The sequence below is a fragment of the Furipterus horrens genome, unplaced genomic scaffold (assembly GCF_987537825.1).
Source record: "Furipterus horrens unplaced genomic scaffold, mFurHor1.1.pri manual_scaffold_9, whole genome shotgun sequence".
NCBI lineage: Eukaryota > Metazoa > Chordata > Mammalia > Chiroptera > Furipteridae > Furipterus > Furipterus horrens.
Window position 1 is genome coordinate 73,955,864 of NW_028327179.1, and position 13,373 is coordinate 73,969,236.

General features: G+C 37.6%; 1 pseudogene; it reads right to left on the minus strand.

Annotated features, from left to right (window-relative positions):
- Positions 1-5,961: 5,961 nt before the first annotated feature.
- On the minus strand, positions 5,962-6,611 carry LOC150001942 (RNA 3'-terminal phosphate cyclase-like protein pseudogene; annotated as a pseudogene).
- Between the last annotated feature and the right edge of the window lie 6,762 nt (positions 6,612-13,373).

The following is a 13,373-nucleotide window of genomic DNA, read 5'->3' on the forward strand; positions in this document are numbered from 1 at the left end:
TTTAATGACAAGGAGGGTGATCTTAGGGAGAAAAATCACGATTCAAGGAAAATCACAATGCTCAGTGGTAAACTATAAAGTCGTGCAGCTAACCATCTTTAAAGTTTCTTTTCATTTAAAATTTGTTTTCATTTGAAAGTTAAACTATGTCTGTGGCATTATCAAAGATGTTTAATTTACAGGCAAGAAGAATGTCAAATGCCTTGCAACTGGATATCTTTCTTATAGGACAGTCCTACAGATTTAGAGACTTGTATGTGGGTTATGTTACATAAATTAACATGTGTTTTCTGTTTTCAAAGGGCATAAGCCTACGATCTAATTACCTGAGTGATTGTCTGTATGTATAGGCCTCACTTAATCCTGTCTGCATCGCTGCCTCATGAGACTCAATGGTTTGGCTGAACTAAGTGGCTGGGTTGGTGAAGAATGGGGTGGTCTGTGGGCTTCACTTTAAAACTGGTTTCTCTTTTCTGTCCTAAAGGCTTGGACAGAAAGAGCCCAGAGGCCTGAGAGGGGGGAAACCTAAACTATTTCCCTCAGCCCAAACTAAGTATAATGGGCAAAAGGGTTTTGTACAGGTGAGATGTACCTGGCACACCTTCGTCCAAAGAAGCCCTTTTTTCCCCTAATGTGGGACATTGAAAAATTAATATCTGCCTTTTGTCATCTAGTGGTTATGGATTGAATGATGTCCTTTAACCCTGTTGCCAAATGTGTTGCCTCCAGAATACAACAAGGATGCCAGCCTGTTAAATCAAGCATGCTGTTGTCTGGGGACAGCCAACCGATCTGGAGTCTGCATGATACTTCCTCATGTGGGAAGGCCACTCCCACCTCCACACTCTCACTTGTATTAGGGATTTCTGGATGCAAGGGTAGTAGGACGACGACCATGTCCAGCTTGAAACAGCTAGAGGAACTCGAGACCTTCGCCCACTGTCCTTTATAAGATTATAAAGGGTCTTAAGTCTGAGAGGGAGGGATTGTTATTTTTTATTGTTAAAATAATTAATTAATTAAAAAAAGAAGAAGAAGAATATATGAAAGGATGAGGCAGGAGAGCTTGTATGTACGACCCATGGGCATGGACTTGGGGAGGGGGTATTGTCGGGGGAGGTGTGGTGCTGGGCGGAGGGGAGCAAAGGGGAAAAAATTGGAACTATTGTAACAATATAATCAATAAAATATACTTACAAAATAAATAAATAAAAAAGATGATATGAATTTTATTTTAAAATTTAGTACTTACATTATGCAAGAAATTTTATCATTTCAACTGTTTAAACATGGGATAAAAAATTACATATGTAAACATTTTTAAAAACGTGCAACACCTACAAAGTTTTCAAAATTCCTTTAGAAGGTATCTGAGCAAAAACATTGGAAGTCTATTGGTCTAGGCAACTTGTATCAAGCTGTTTTTACTCACCAAACCCTCTATTTCTTTACTTAGGAGGTTTATTTTGACAAGTTAATGCAATTGTAGACCACTCCTGGGCCCCACTGCTGGTACAGGCAGGTGAAATGAATGAGTGAAGCTAACCAAGTCTAAGAATAACAACAGTGTAAGTAGACTGAGGAATGGGGACCAACATTAGGCCTCAGTGTCTGGGGGAGAGTAGGGGCTGAACTGAAATGCACGCGCTCCATCAAGGGCAACTGCTACTCAAGGCTTGGTGGGGTCTAAAGTTCTGACTTGTCAAGAAGAGCCAGAATTACCTATATTTGTGTGAATTTTCCAAGTCTTTAAGTGTTGGGAAATAGCAAATCATTTTAAAATAGAGTGCAGGCCAAACTAAGTGAATCTGCTTACCTTTATCTTTCTTCCACCTAATTTGGGTCTTTCACCCCTATTTCTTTTTCTCTCTCATATCTCGCTAGGTAACCAATATGAAACTAAAATGTGGATATTTTTAATATTTGTATAATAATTTTATATGCCTCTTCTTCTAGCTTTTAAGAACAATTTCAAAGTTGAAAGTGCAATAAAACCAACCCAAAAGTTCACTATAATAATAATAATAGTAATAATAATAATAATAATAACTGAGTATTTGATATGTGTGAGACATGATTCATTTTGTGTGGCTTTATATGGACTGAATTGTTCAACTCTCAAAACAATTCTATGAAGTATGTTCTATTATGAATTTATTCTACAGATGAGGGAAGAAAGGCTTACCGATAGATTGCGCTGTCTGTCTCCAGAGCCAGGCTCTTAACCATGACACTGAATCAGGCAAGAGCTCCACAGAGCAGAGTTGCCAGCCAAATATAAAATATCCAGTTAAATTTGAATGTTTATTTACTATATTTGCTAAATCTGGAAACTTTACTCAGGGGTAGTTCTTTGGCTTTATGTGCCCCCATTTATTTGGCAAACAGTTGAGAACTGAAGATAACTTTGACTAGAACCAGAAAATTTTCTTATATTATACAACTGTTTTAATAAATTTCCTTTGCCTTCCTCCCCATGCCTTTTCATTCTCAGAAGCTTTAAAGTGCAGCAAAACCAAGCCAAGCAGAACATGGTGATATTCATTAATGGGGTTTTAATTTCACTTTATTTTTGCTTATTTGTATAAATAATTTACATCATTATAATGGTTCTAGCAAGACAGATTGTATTATGTTCCAACCAACTTATGAAGTCCTATGAGAGCAGGAGAAGGTATTTGCTCCTCAATATAGATTTCTGGTTGTTCTCTATTAAGTGTATTACTTTTTGAAATAAATTTAGAAAATATATGTGCTAGTGTTCTTGTTAACTAAATAGCCATAAAGCCAACTGTTTATGTCAAGAAGGGACTTTAGGGTCTTACCTACTTTACATTTATGTTAAATTTACATCTTGTTCTTAGCAAAGTATCAAGGAAAACAAACCTAAATTCTCAGGTTTGGAGGAGACAAGCCTGAGTTCCAAGGGATAGAGGGAAGGGGTATGTTGAGTGAAGACTGGGAGGAGCAGTAAGAAAGCCTGGTCACCTGGAAGAGTTGCATTGGGAAGGATAAAGGCAGAGCACTCCCTGACCCCCTCAGTGAATACCAGGGAGCCACTGTCACTTGTGTTTGATGGGCTGACTTGGATTCCAATCTCTAGTCCCTTTCTAATTTTTACACCTCCTCCCCACCTTTTTCCCTGGACCTGAGCACTTTTCCACTATATGCAGGAGAGTTCCCTACAGTTATTGTGGAAAACAGTGATTGAGAAGGCAGGATGGGTCAGAGATTTCACATTAGTCATTCAACCAGAGTTCTCTGATATTTTTATCTTTAGCATAATTTATTCATCTACAGTATTTGGAAGCAAATGTCTCAACTTTTAAATTTTATTTTTAGGCTCTGGCTTGAAGTAAGACTACACAGAATTTCCTCCTTGCAAGTCTCATAAGCATACCAAAAGCATTCTATTGGATTTAAAAGGCAAGCTCATTTTCCAAAGGGCCAGTGCTAGGCAACATTCAGAACCTGAAAAGTGACTGGGTTCCCTTTCACCCTCCCAAGTATCCAACCACTCTGCTGGCACTTTTGTGATCTCGGATACCAGAGTCTGAATCTCTCAAGCTACATTTTGTTTTCCCACCAGGGTACTCTATCCAGGTCTTCACCTTTTCCTCCAACTGTCAATTCATTCTGTTATTTATTAGTTCATTTTTTTGCAAGTAATTACTGAGTATCTATCATGTACTTGGCTGTTTTAGGTGCCAAGGTACAACAGTGAATAAAGCAATGTTCTGACCCAGTGTGTGTGATTGTGGGACACAAATAATGTATAAGCAATATGTCACTGTACAAGTATATAATGTAGTATGAATATGGATGTAAAGTATATATTTGTAAATATATATAAGTAATTAAATATAAGAGTATATGTATAGAATGTCAGCTAGAGATAAATGCCATGAAGAAAAGGCAATCAAGTCAAGAAGAGACAAGTTCTGTTAGTTACAGTTGTCAGGAAAATTTTCTTTGATGAGGTATTTGAGCAGCAAACTAATCGAAGCTAAGGAGTGAGCCAGGCCTTCTTCACTTACTCTCAGGAGTCTACTGCACACAGTTTCAGGGATAAGATAGACTTTATGAAATTCAGAAAAGCTTAATAAAAAGGATTTACTTCAAGAGAGTAGAAAAGTCTGCCAAGACAGAGAGATTTTCTCCCAGTATATGAATCATCTGTAACTTATAATTTCAAGGTTTAGCAATTCTAATAGTAACAAATTACAGTTCTAAGTGAGGAGACAACAGCAAGTATTAGAGTGGAAAATTTGGTTTTAAGATTAAACCAGTAATGACAAGATGGGCATTGAATCATTTAAACATGAGTCTTTTTGATCTTAGTGTGGAAAGTTAATCAAAACCCCAGAAAATAAACTGGTTGCTTGCTATGTCTTTTTGTTGACATAGAACACTGTAGATATGCATTTTACCTATATGCAATTACTGCAGAATCAGTGAAAAAATGTGGCCTATTCTTTTGCACTTCTTTAGGTCTCATTTGGTTAAGATTATTCCAGGATTCTATTTGAATTTCTTCCTTCTTGAAAGTGCCTTTGGAACACTCTGATATACATTTAGATTGATTTGAGGCCTTATGTCACAGGAAAGTGATTATTAAAACCCATTATTTATTTTGAGCAATAGTAGAATTTATAAAATATCAGTAATTAGGACTGACTTTTTCAGGAGAGGAAGGCAAAGAAAAGGTGAAGTTTGTTCTGAAGTAATAAAAGGCTGAAATGTGCTTGAAAGTGTCTGTTCTCTTCAGTAAAAGGCTAATTTATTATGCCATTAATATATTTCCAGTAAGCTATGACTATCTTTTGGAAAAGCATCCCACATATCTAGCCATTATCAAGCAAGCAAAATGATGTTTTCATCATTTTCCTCATCTCATCATTCAGTTTGGGAGGGTTCATTGTTTAAAGTTGTTAATTAGTATTATTTTATGCATTCTTTTATATAATGAAACCACCAAAAAATTATTTTGGTAGGTGGTAAGTTTTTTTATAAAAAATATCCAATAACTTAAAAAAAATTCTTTATTGATTGTAAAGAGACTGAGAGGAAGGGAGAGAGAGAGAGAGAGAGAAAGAGAGAGAGAGAGAGAGAGAGAGAGAGGGAGAAAGAGAGAGAGAGAGAGAGAGAGAGAGAGAGAGAGAGAGAGAGAGAGAGGAGAGAGAAATGTCATCTTCGTTCTTCCACTTATTTGTGCATTCATTGTTGCTTCTTGTATGTGCCCTGACTGGGGATCAAACCTGAAATCTTAGCCTATCGGGATGATGCTTCAACCAACTTAGCTACACGGCCAGGGCCAATAACTTTATTTGGACACCTGCCTGCCCCTGAGTCATTCATGCCCCCCCCACACACACAATGAACAAGGCAGAGAGCAGTATTTGTCTACAACATAGCAGAGTCCATTCCAAAGATAAGGGATGAAATAGTCTGATATACCATATTCTGAAATTTGCATAAGACTGCAATACTCACAAAGAGTTTCCACCAATTTTATCTCACTTAATCCCTACACAGAAACCAAGTTTCAAAGAGGTCACTCCTTGCAAAAGGAACAGTAACAGACACTACAGGTCTGGAAAATGGCCACATGATAGGAGCCCAGGTATGTGGGCTCAGGAAACATTGCTGAAATATATCTGTGACGTTGGTCTAGTAGCGTGACTATCCTAAAGGCATGCCTTTTGTCCAGGTAAGCCAAGGGAGCTCTTATTATCATAGAGCCTCCTGAGGAATGTCAATATCACTGGAGAAATGGCTGGAAACTATATAGTACAAAGATATTTTTTATTTAAAGATTCTGATTGCTTTTAAATGGAAAATTAGGAGAGACCTTAATAGAAGAAGTTATCCTGTCCTGGATTAACTTGGACTTGGTATTTTTGGGTCCTTGGAAGCTTATGCTTTATCTATAGGTTTTGGGGTCCTTATCCTGTGACAGTGTCATTTGAGGGTCTAGCTAAGGTTAGAGAAGCCAATGCCAACACAGTTAATCAGCATTTTTTCCTTACCCTCATGTTCTTTACCACATGGCTTGGTTTCAGTTTTAAATACAACTAGAAAAACTTTTCAAATGCCATAAAAATTCTATCCTGTAGGGAGAGAGAGAATGATTCTAACAGCACTCTGGAAATGCCCTGCTTAACAGGGATCATGAGCAATAGAGCCAGGCTTTAGTAGGTTGAGTCCACACATCCGCCCTACAGATTTCTTCAAGCAGCATTTCAGGCAGTTTCTGCCCACATCCTCTTGAATCACCGCTGCTTCCTGGCCCTGAGGGTTGGAGACCAGTGTGGCACCGAGGAAGGTGCTGTTGGTGGTCTTGGTAACTAATGACAACCCAAAGTCTGGAGACTTCCCAGAGTTTATTCCTTTGACGTGGTCTGTGAAAATATAGAACTAGGGTATATAAGCTTGTTGGGGATGCTCCTTGCAGAATTCATAGTCTGGTTTGCCATCTGGGGTAATACATGTACAAAGTATGCCTTTCCTCAAAAATGTTTGATTTTTCCTGGATCTGTGAGCTGAATGGGCTTCAGGACCTTCCTTATAGGACATCTGAAAAACACTTCACCTCCTCCTCCAGGAGGCATTTCCCATCACACAATCTTTAGTTCAAATGATCCACCATCAATTCCAAACTGTTTCAAAACAGGGAGGGCCATTGGTCTAAGAACATCAACGGAAGGGTCAACTTGGTCACTGGTCACTGAAGCCAGAAAAACAGACTCTCCAGGTAATAGCCAGTGCTTCCAAGGCCACTAGTCATGTACCACAAATCCACCATACAGGAGGTCAGGCTGATAATACAAGGTCATTCCTGCCTGGTTTATTTCAATTCAAGAACCATTTGTTATTTTTTTCCAACAGCCTTATGAAGCTGGCTTCAAAATCTTGGAGGCCTGGGCTGTGTTCTCTGGCCAGGATCTTTCAGATTTTGATGGGGTACCCACTCAGAGTCAACAGACTCATATGCCAGCACAAGCAGAGAGGCACAGAGATGTGGAGATGAGGAGATGAGAAATTGGTGGTCCCACACCCATATGTGGTGGATAAAAATCAGGAGGGATACCTCAGAAGTGAGGGATCCCAGCCCCACACCAGACCACCCAGCCCAGGGTTCCTGTGCCAGGAGGATAAATGCCCATAACTTCTAGCTGTAAAAGCCAGTGGGGTTAGGGATGGCAGATCCTCAGGAGTCTCCTGTTAAAGGCTACCCAATGGAATTAGGACTTATGCAGATTCACTCCCTCTGGGCTTCAGCACCACGGCAACAGCTAGAAGAATATCAGTAGCATGCATGGAGAAATTGAATATTCAGCATTAGGCCAAGTGCCGGGAGACAGTTTCATCCCAGACAAAACTCCAGAGGCCAGGCAATGGCATTGTTTCCTCTCTGAGCTCACCCCCACACAGAGCCACAGAGCATGGCATGGGTTGCTCTGCCCTGGAGATTACCTAAGGCTCTGCCTCATGTAACATACTGGTGCACTTTTCTATAATAGGCCACACTACTAAGACAGGGAGTCAAAACAACTCCACCTAATACATAAAAACAAACACAGGGAGGCTGCCAAAATGAAGAGACAAGAAACATGGCCCAAATGAAAGAACATAACAAAACTCCAGAAAAATAATTAAATGAATGGAGATAGGCAATCTATAATATGCAGAGTTCAAAACACTAGTTATTAAGATGTTCAAGGAACTCACTGGATACAACAGCATAAAGAAGACCCAGGCAGGAATGAAGGTTACACTAAGTTAAATAAAGAAAAATTTATAGGGAACCAACACAGAGTGGTTGAAGCCAAGAATCAAATCAATAACTTGGAACATAAGGAAGAGAAAAACATTCAATCACAGCAACTAGAAGAAAAAAGAATAAAAAAAAATTAAAATAGGCTAAGGAGCCTCTGGGACATCTTCTAACATACCTACATTCAAATTATAGGGGTGCCAGAAGGAGAAGAGGAAGAGCAAGAAATTGAAAACTTATTTGAAAAAATTATGAAAGAAAACTTTCCTAATTTGGTGAAGGAAATAGGCACACAAGTCCAGAAAGCAGAGTCCCAAACATGTTGGACTCAAAGAGGAACACATCAAGACAGATCATAATTAAAATGCCAAAGGTTAAAGACAAAGAGAGAATCTTAAAAGCAGCAAGAGAAAAGCAGAGAGTTACCTACAAAGGAGTTCTCATAAGACTGTCAGCTGATTTCTCAAAAGAAACTTTGCAGGATAGAAGGGACTGGCAAGAAGTATTCTAAGTGATGAAAAGCAAGAACCTACAGCCTAGATTCTCTATCTAGCAAAGCTATCATTTAGAATGGAAGAGCAGACAAAGTGTTTCCTAGACAAGGCAAAGCTAAAGGAATTCATCATCCCCAAGCCATTATTACATGAAATGTTAAAGGGAGTTATTTAAGAAAAAGAAGATCAAAACTAGGAACATTAAAATTGCAATAAATTTATAACTAACAACAATTGAATCTAAAAAACAAATTAAGCAAACAAACAGAACAGATCATTTGGAGGGTTATCAGCTGGGAGGGGACAGGGGGAGAATGGGGAAAGGTACAGGGGTTAAGAAGTACAAATTGGTAGGTACAAAATAGATGGGGAGATGTTAAGAACAGTATAGGAAATGGAGTAACCAAAGAACTTATACACATGACCCATGACATGAACTAAGTGGAGTATTGCTGGAGGGAATAGGGTGAACCAGGTGGAGTGGGGCAAAGGGAAAAAGTTGGGACAACTGTAATAGCATAATCAATAAAATATACTAAAAAAGAAAAAAGAAGTTGCAGACCATGCAGCTGGAGGTGTTTGCCAGAGTCACCAGGTGTGCATAAGGCCTGGGAAGCCAGAGTGCGGCTACCTCAGACAGGCAGGAGGTTGCAACCCCAGTGGTAACTGGGGTTCCCTTCCACAGCCCCACAGCCCCAGAGGCCTTGGGGTGTTCAGATGGTTTGGAACAGGAAAAAGAATCAAAACACCAGGTCAGAGGGGACAGGGGTGAATCCTGTGACTGCCTCCCTTCCTCCTCTCTTCCCCGCCCATCTGAGGGCACATAGGTGGTGAATTTTAATGTTGCAGTGGTTCCTCTGCTTGACCAATTTATTTTCCACAGAATCTGCCAATGAAACCTAGAGAATATATATTTATGTGCAGTATATAGAAAAAATATCTATAATTCATACACATACATATATACATATGTGTGTGAATACACACACCACCTCATTAGAATTGCTATTCATATATAGATAGCCAATCTATTTACAATCATCCTGGTGTATGGTATGAGGAATGCATTCAATTTTATCTTTCCATTTTATTATTCAGTTGTCTTCCACATGTCCCTTCAACCGGTTTCAGATGATGCCCTTATTATATCCCGAGATTTCATATTCCTTTGGTCTTTATCTAGACACATTAAATTGTTTCATTAGTCTCTTTATTTATACACCAATATCACTTTGTTTTATTTATAGAGACTTTATAACATATTTCAAACTTTGGTTTGGTCACCTCTCTCCCATATTGCTTTTTTTCCACAAGACTTTTTTTTTTATTCATTTTTATAAATAAGCTAGCTAATCAACTTTTAGCTTAAAATATATAGTTATTTTATTAGAGTTGTTTTAAGTTTATAAATTTCCCCAGGGAGAATGGCCACCTTTATGATGTTGAATATTCTAAGCTGAGAACCTGATGTGTTTTTCCATTCATTCCTGTCTACTTTTATGTTTCATTTTGTTTCAATAATGCTTTATAGTTTTATTTACATAAGCTTTGCACTTTTTTAAAATTGATTTTTAGTTTTTTTTCAAAGTAAATGTCTGCTCTTCCATTATTTCTTCTAGCTAAATTTTGATTAAATACATAGAAACTTTGGATTTCTGTATTTTAATTTTATAATTGCTACTTTATTAAATTCCTTTATTGTTTTAAGCAGTTTTTACCAGGGACACTTTTGGATTTTCCAGGTATTTAACTATATCATCTACAGATAGAGATATTTTTCCCTCCTTTCTTGTGCCTTTACTTGCCACCTCTAATTTGATTGTGTTAACTAATACCTCCAACTTACATTTAAAAGGTAGTAAAGATAGTGGACCATGTCCTGTTTGAAATGTGATCATTAATGTCTCTAGTGATTTTCCATTATATAAAGATGTTGGTGTTGGTGGTGAGATATGTGCGTGTGTGCTTTCAAACAAAGTATGCATCAATTCTTATTTTACTAAGTTTTTAAAATGGCAGTTAAATTTTGTCAAATTTTCAATTAAAATCATATGACTTTTATCCTTTTCACTTTTACTACTAGTATATTAATGAATTCCCAAAACTGATTCACTTTAGATTTCTGTAATAAACTCTAGTTGGTTATAATATATTATTTCTTAATGTGTTTTTAACTTTGCTGCTATCATTTATTTAAGATTTTTGTGCCAATTTTCTAAAAGGAAATGTCTATAATTTCTGTGCATTTTTAAACATGTTTGAACATAAGTGTCAACTTGCATCATAAAAAGAATTAGTAAGTTTTACTTTTTTCTAAGGTTTATAATAATTGAAGTAGCTTTAGGATTATTTGATCTTAAAAATCCAATAAAATTCCCTTTTTTAAGCTCTGAGCCTGGTGCATTTTAGTCTGAGAGTTATTTTATAATGTTCCCTAATCCTTTTATGGTAAGTAGTCTATTTGGACTTTTTATCTTGATCGAGGTAAATTTTACCAAATTTCATTTTCCTAGAATATTACTAATTTCTACTAGAATTTCAAATTTAGTTCCAATAATTATGTGTAGTTATCTAGTCAATCTGATACCTTATGTTTCTTGATCATATTTTCAATATATCTTTGCTTTTAAAATTTATACTAAGCTAATATTTTACAGTCAGTATTGAAGGATTTTGTGGTGTCTAAATGTTTTATTACTTATTCTGATTCTCTCTCATGCTGGCTGGCATGCTTGCATGTTTGATAATTTATTATTTTGAATTTAAACTTTGCTAAATTTTAACTAAGTGGTGCAAATTAAGAAAAATTCCTCCCAGAAAATATTTTCTACATCTGGGACTCAGAGGGCACCATTAGTCTATCACTATGTGCTAGACACTGAGTTGCAAGCCCTTCCACAGAGAACTTGCTGCCTCACTGCAGAAGGTGGGCTCAACAGACAGCCTCCAGCTCTGAGCCACTTTGGTTTTGCTCAGCTGGAGGAAGCCACTGCTTCTGAGATCATGAAGCAGGTGTGACAGCCTGCCTATCACGGCCCAGCTCAGGAGGCTCTGACAAGCAATACCCCGCTGTTGCTGGATCTGTTGCACCTGCATCACTAGTCATCCTCTCTGCCCAACCCTGCTCTCTCTTCCTTCCCTTCACAAGCATTGACCCCTAATAAGCAACTGTCAGTCTCTTACCTCAGTCCTGCTTCTGAAGAACCCAACCTGCAATAGACCCCTCTAACTCAATTTATTGGTATAAGTTTTTCATGACCTTGCAAATAGTTTATATACAAATCCTAGGCAAGTCTATGGTTAGAAATTCCAAAGAAAACTATTATTACATTTTTCCCCCACTCAGAACTATAGTGGGCACAGAGAGGTTTTATTTTAAGTTCCCTTTGAGATTTTGGCTCAGGTAGCAGATGGAGTCTACCCTTTGATGGAAGGTGTGGCTCTTTGTAAGAGGTCTCAAATTTATTTTCCTTTCTCTCTGTTCTGTAGAGACCCAAGGCCTAAGTCACTGGCTTCCACACAGACTGATATTTAATACCCCAAACTCTGGATCTTAGATATTTAGTTATCATTTAGCTGAAATTAATCTTAGAAATTTTAAGCAGCCCAAGGGAAGAGAATGCTTCTCTCCACAGAAAGTTTATATTTGGTTCTCCCAGATGCCAAGAGGAACGGCCAGTCAGGATTGCCTTAAATGGAATTGTCAGCTTGGGGTGTTGGGGACTCACTGGAAATTGAATTTCAGCACTAGCCCACACAAGTGGTTATGAATTCTTAGGAGGTAATTCCTCTAACAACCCCTTTCACCAGCCAGAGCTGAGAAAGATTGTCTTACCTGCTACCTCTGGTGTTTGTGTTTGATTTTTAACTGTATCCATTGAGTGTTGACTTTTGGAGGCAATGTATCTGTAGGGTCTTTGATCCAACTTCCCACATGATGAGAGGGCTTGGTTTTGTTATCTAACCTCCTATATTTCATTAAACTAAAGCCACCCAGGGCATGATCCATGGCTTTAGAGAAATCAGCATTAGCATATGCTCAGCTGTCTAGACTTGTGCATTTTTTGTGGTTTTGGGCTTCTGAATTTCCTTAACTTTTTCATTGGACAGACTCTGCATTAAAACAGTGTTTGTTATTTTTTCCAGTATAATATTTATAGTTTTTTTGAACTGGGTTTTATTCTTTCTGGGTATTTATTCTTCCTTGTTATGGGGAATAGAAGTAAGTTTCTTAGTTTTGAGCTAATTTAAATTGATTGAATCATGAATTCTGAAAAGGAAACATTAATGGAAATAAATTCTAAAAGATGCTAATAGGGATTTCAAAATATATTGCCATTAAGGCCATCCTTGTCATTAGAGCAGGCTCTAGCTAATCAGTGGTGCCAAAGGACATTCCGCTGGCCCTGATCCAAAAACACAGGTACGCAAATGAAGTTCTGATGAACGTTGGAATTTTATTATTATTTATTTGTTTATTTATTTATTTTCTTAAGAAAAATAAAATCACTCCAAACTCTGAGCTATGGTCTAACTTTAGGAACTGTTGCTCCTGCCATTGATAACATCATCATCATCATGTTGGCAGTGACGAATGAAGGAAGGTAAGTGTCAGATTAGAAGACAGCTGATGAGTAGAATAAATGATCTTTTAGATGAGAAATTTATAGGTCAGAGAGCCAAGATGGTTAGCATGTGATCACAAGGATGGTGGTACTATCTTGTGGCTGCTTTGCTGTAATAAGTTAACCTAGGGACAAAGGAGGTTAAATCAAACCAGATTTATTTTTTTGGTACATGTTTTTTAAAAGAAAAAAGGCCCTGTGGAATTCAAATAGAAATATTAACATGAAATGTTTAACAATGACCAAAGGCATACAATTCATGCATGGTACTTGGAGTGGAGCTACTAGTGTGTGCAAAATGATGAGCATCTTATGTTGTGTATATTTACTGTTTATATTATCTTGAAACACAGGCTGCAGTTGAAGAGTTTACTTCAAGAGGTTTATGTTATAAGGACAACTAACATTTCTCATGTTTTGCAAATATTCTTGCTCCTAGAACTCCATTCTGGATAATCTGTGGGGTAACAATAAGAA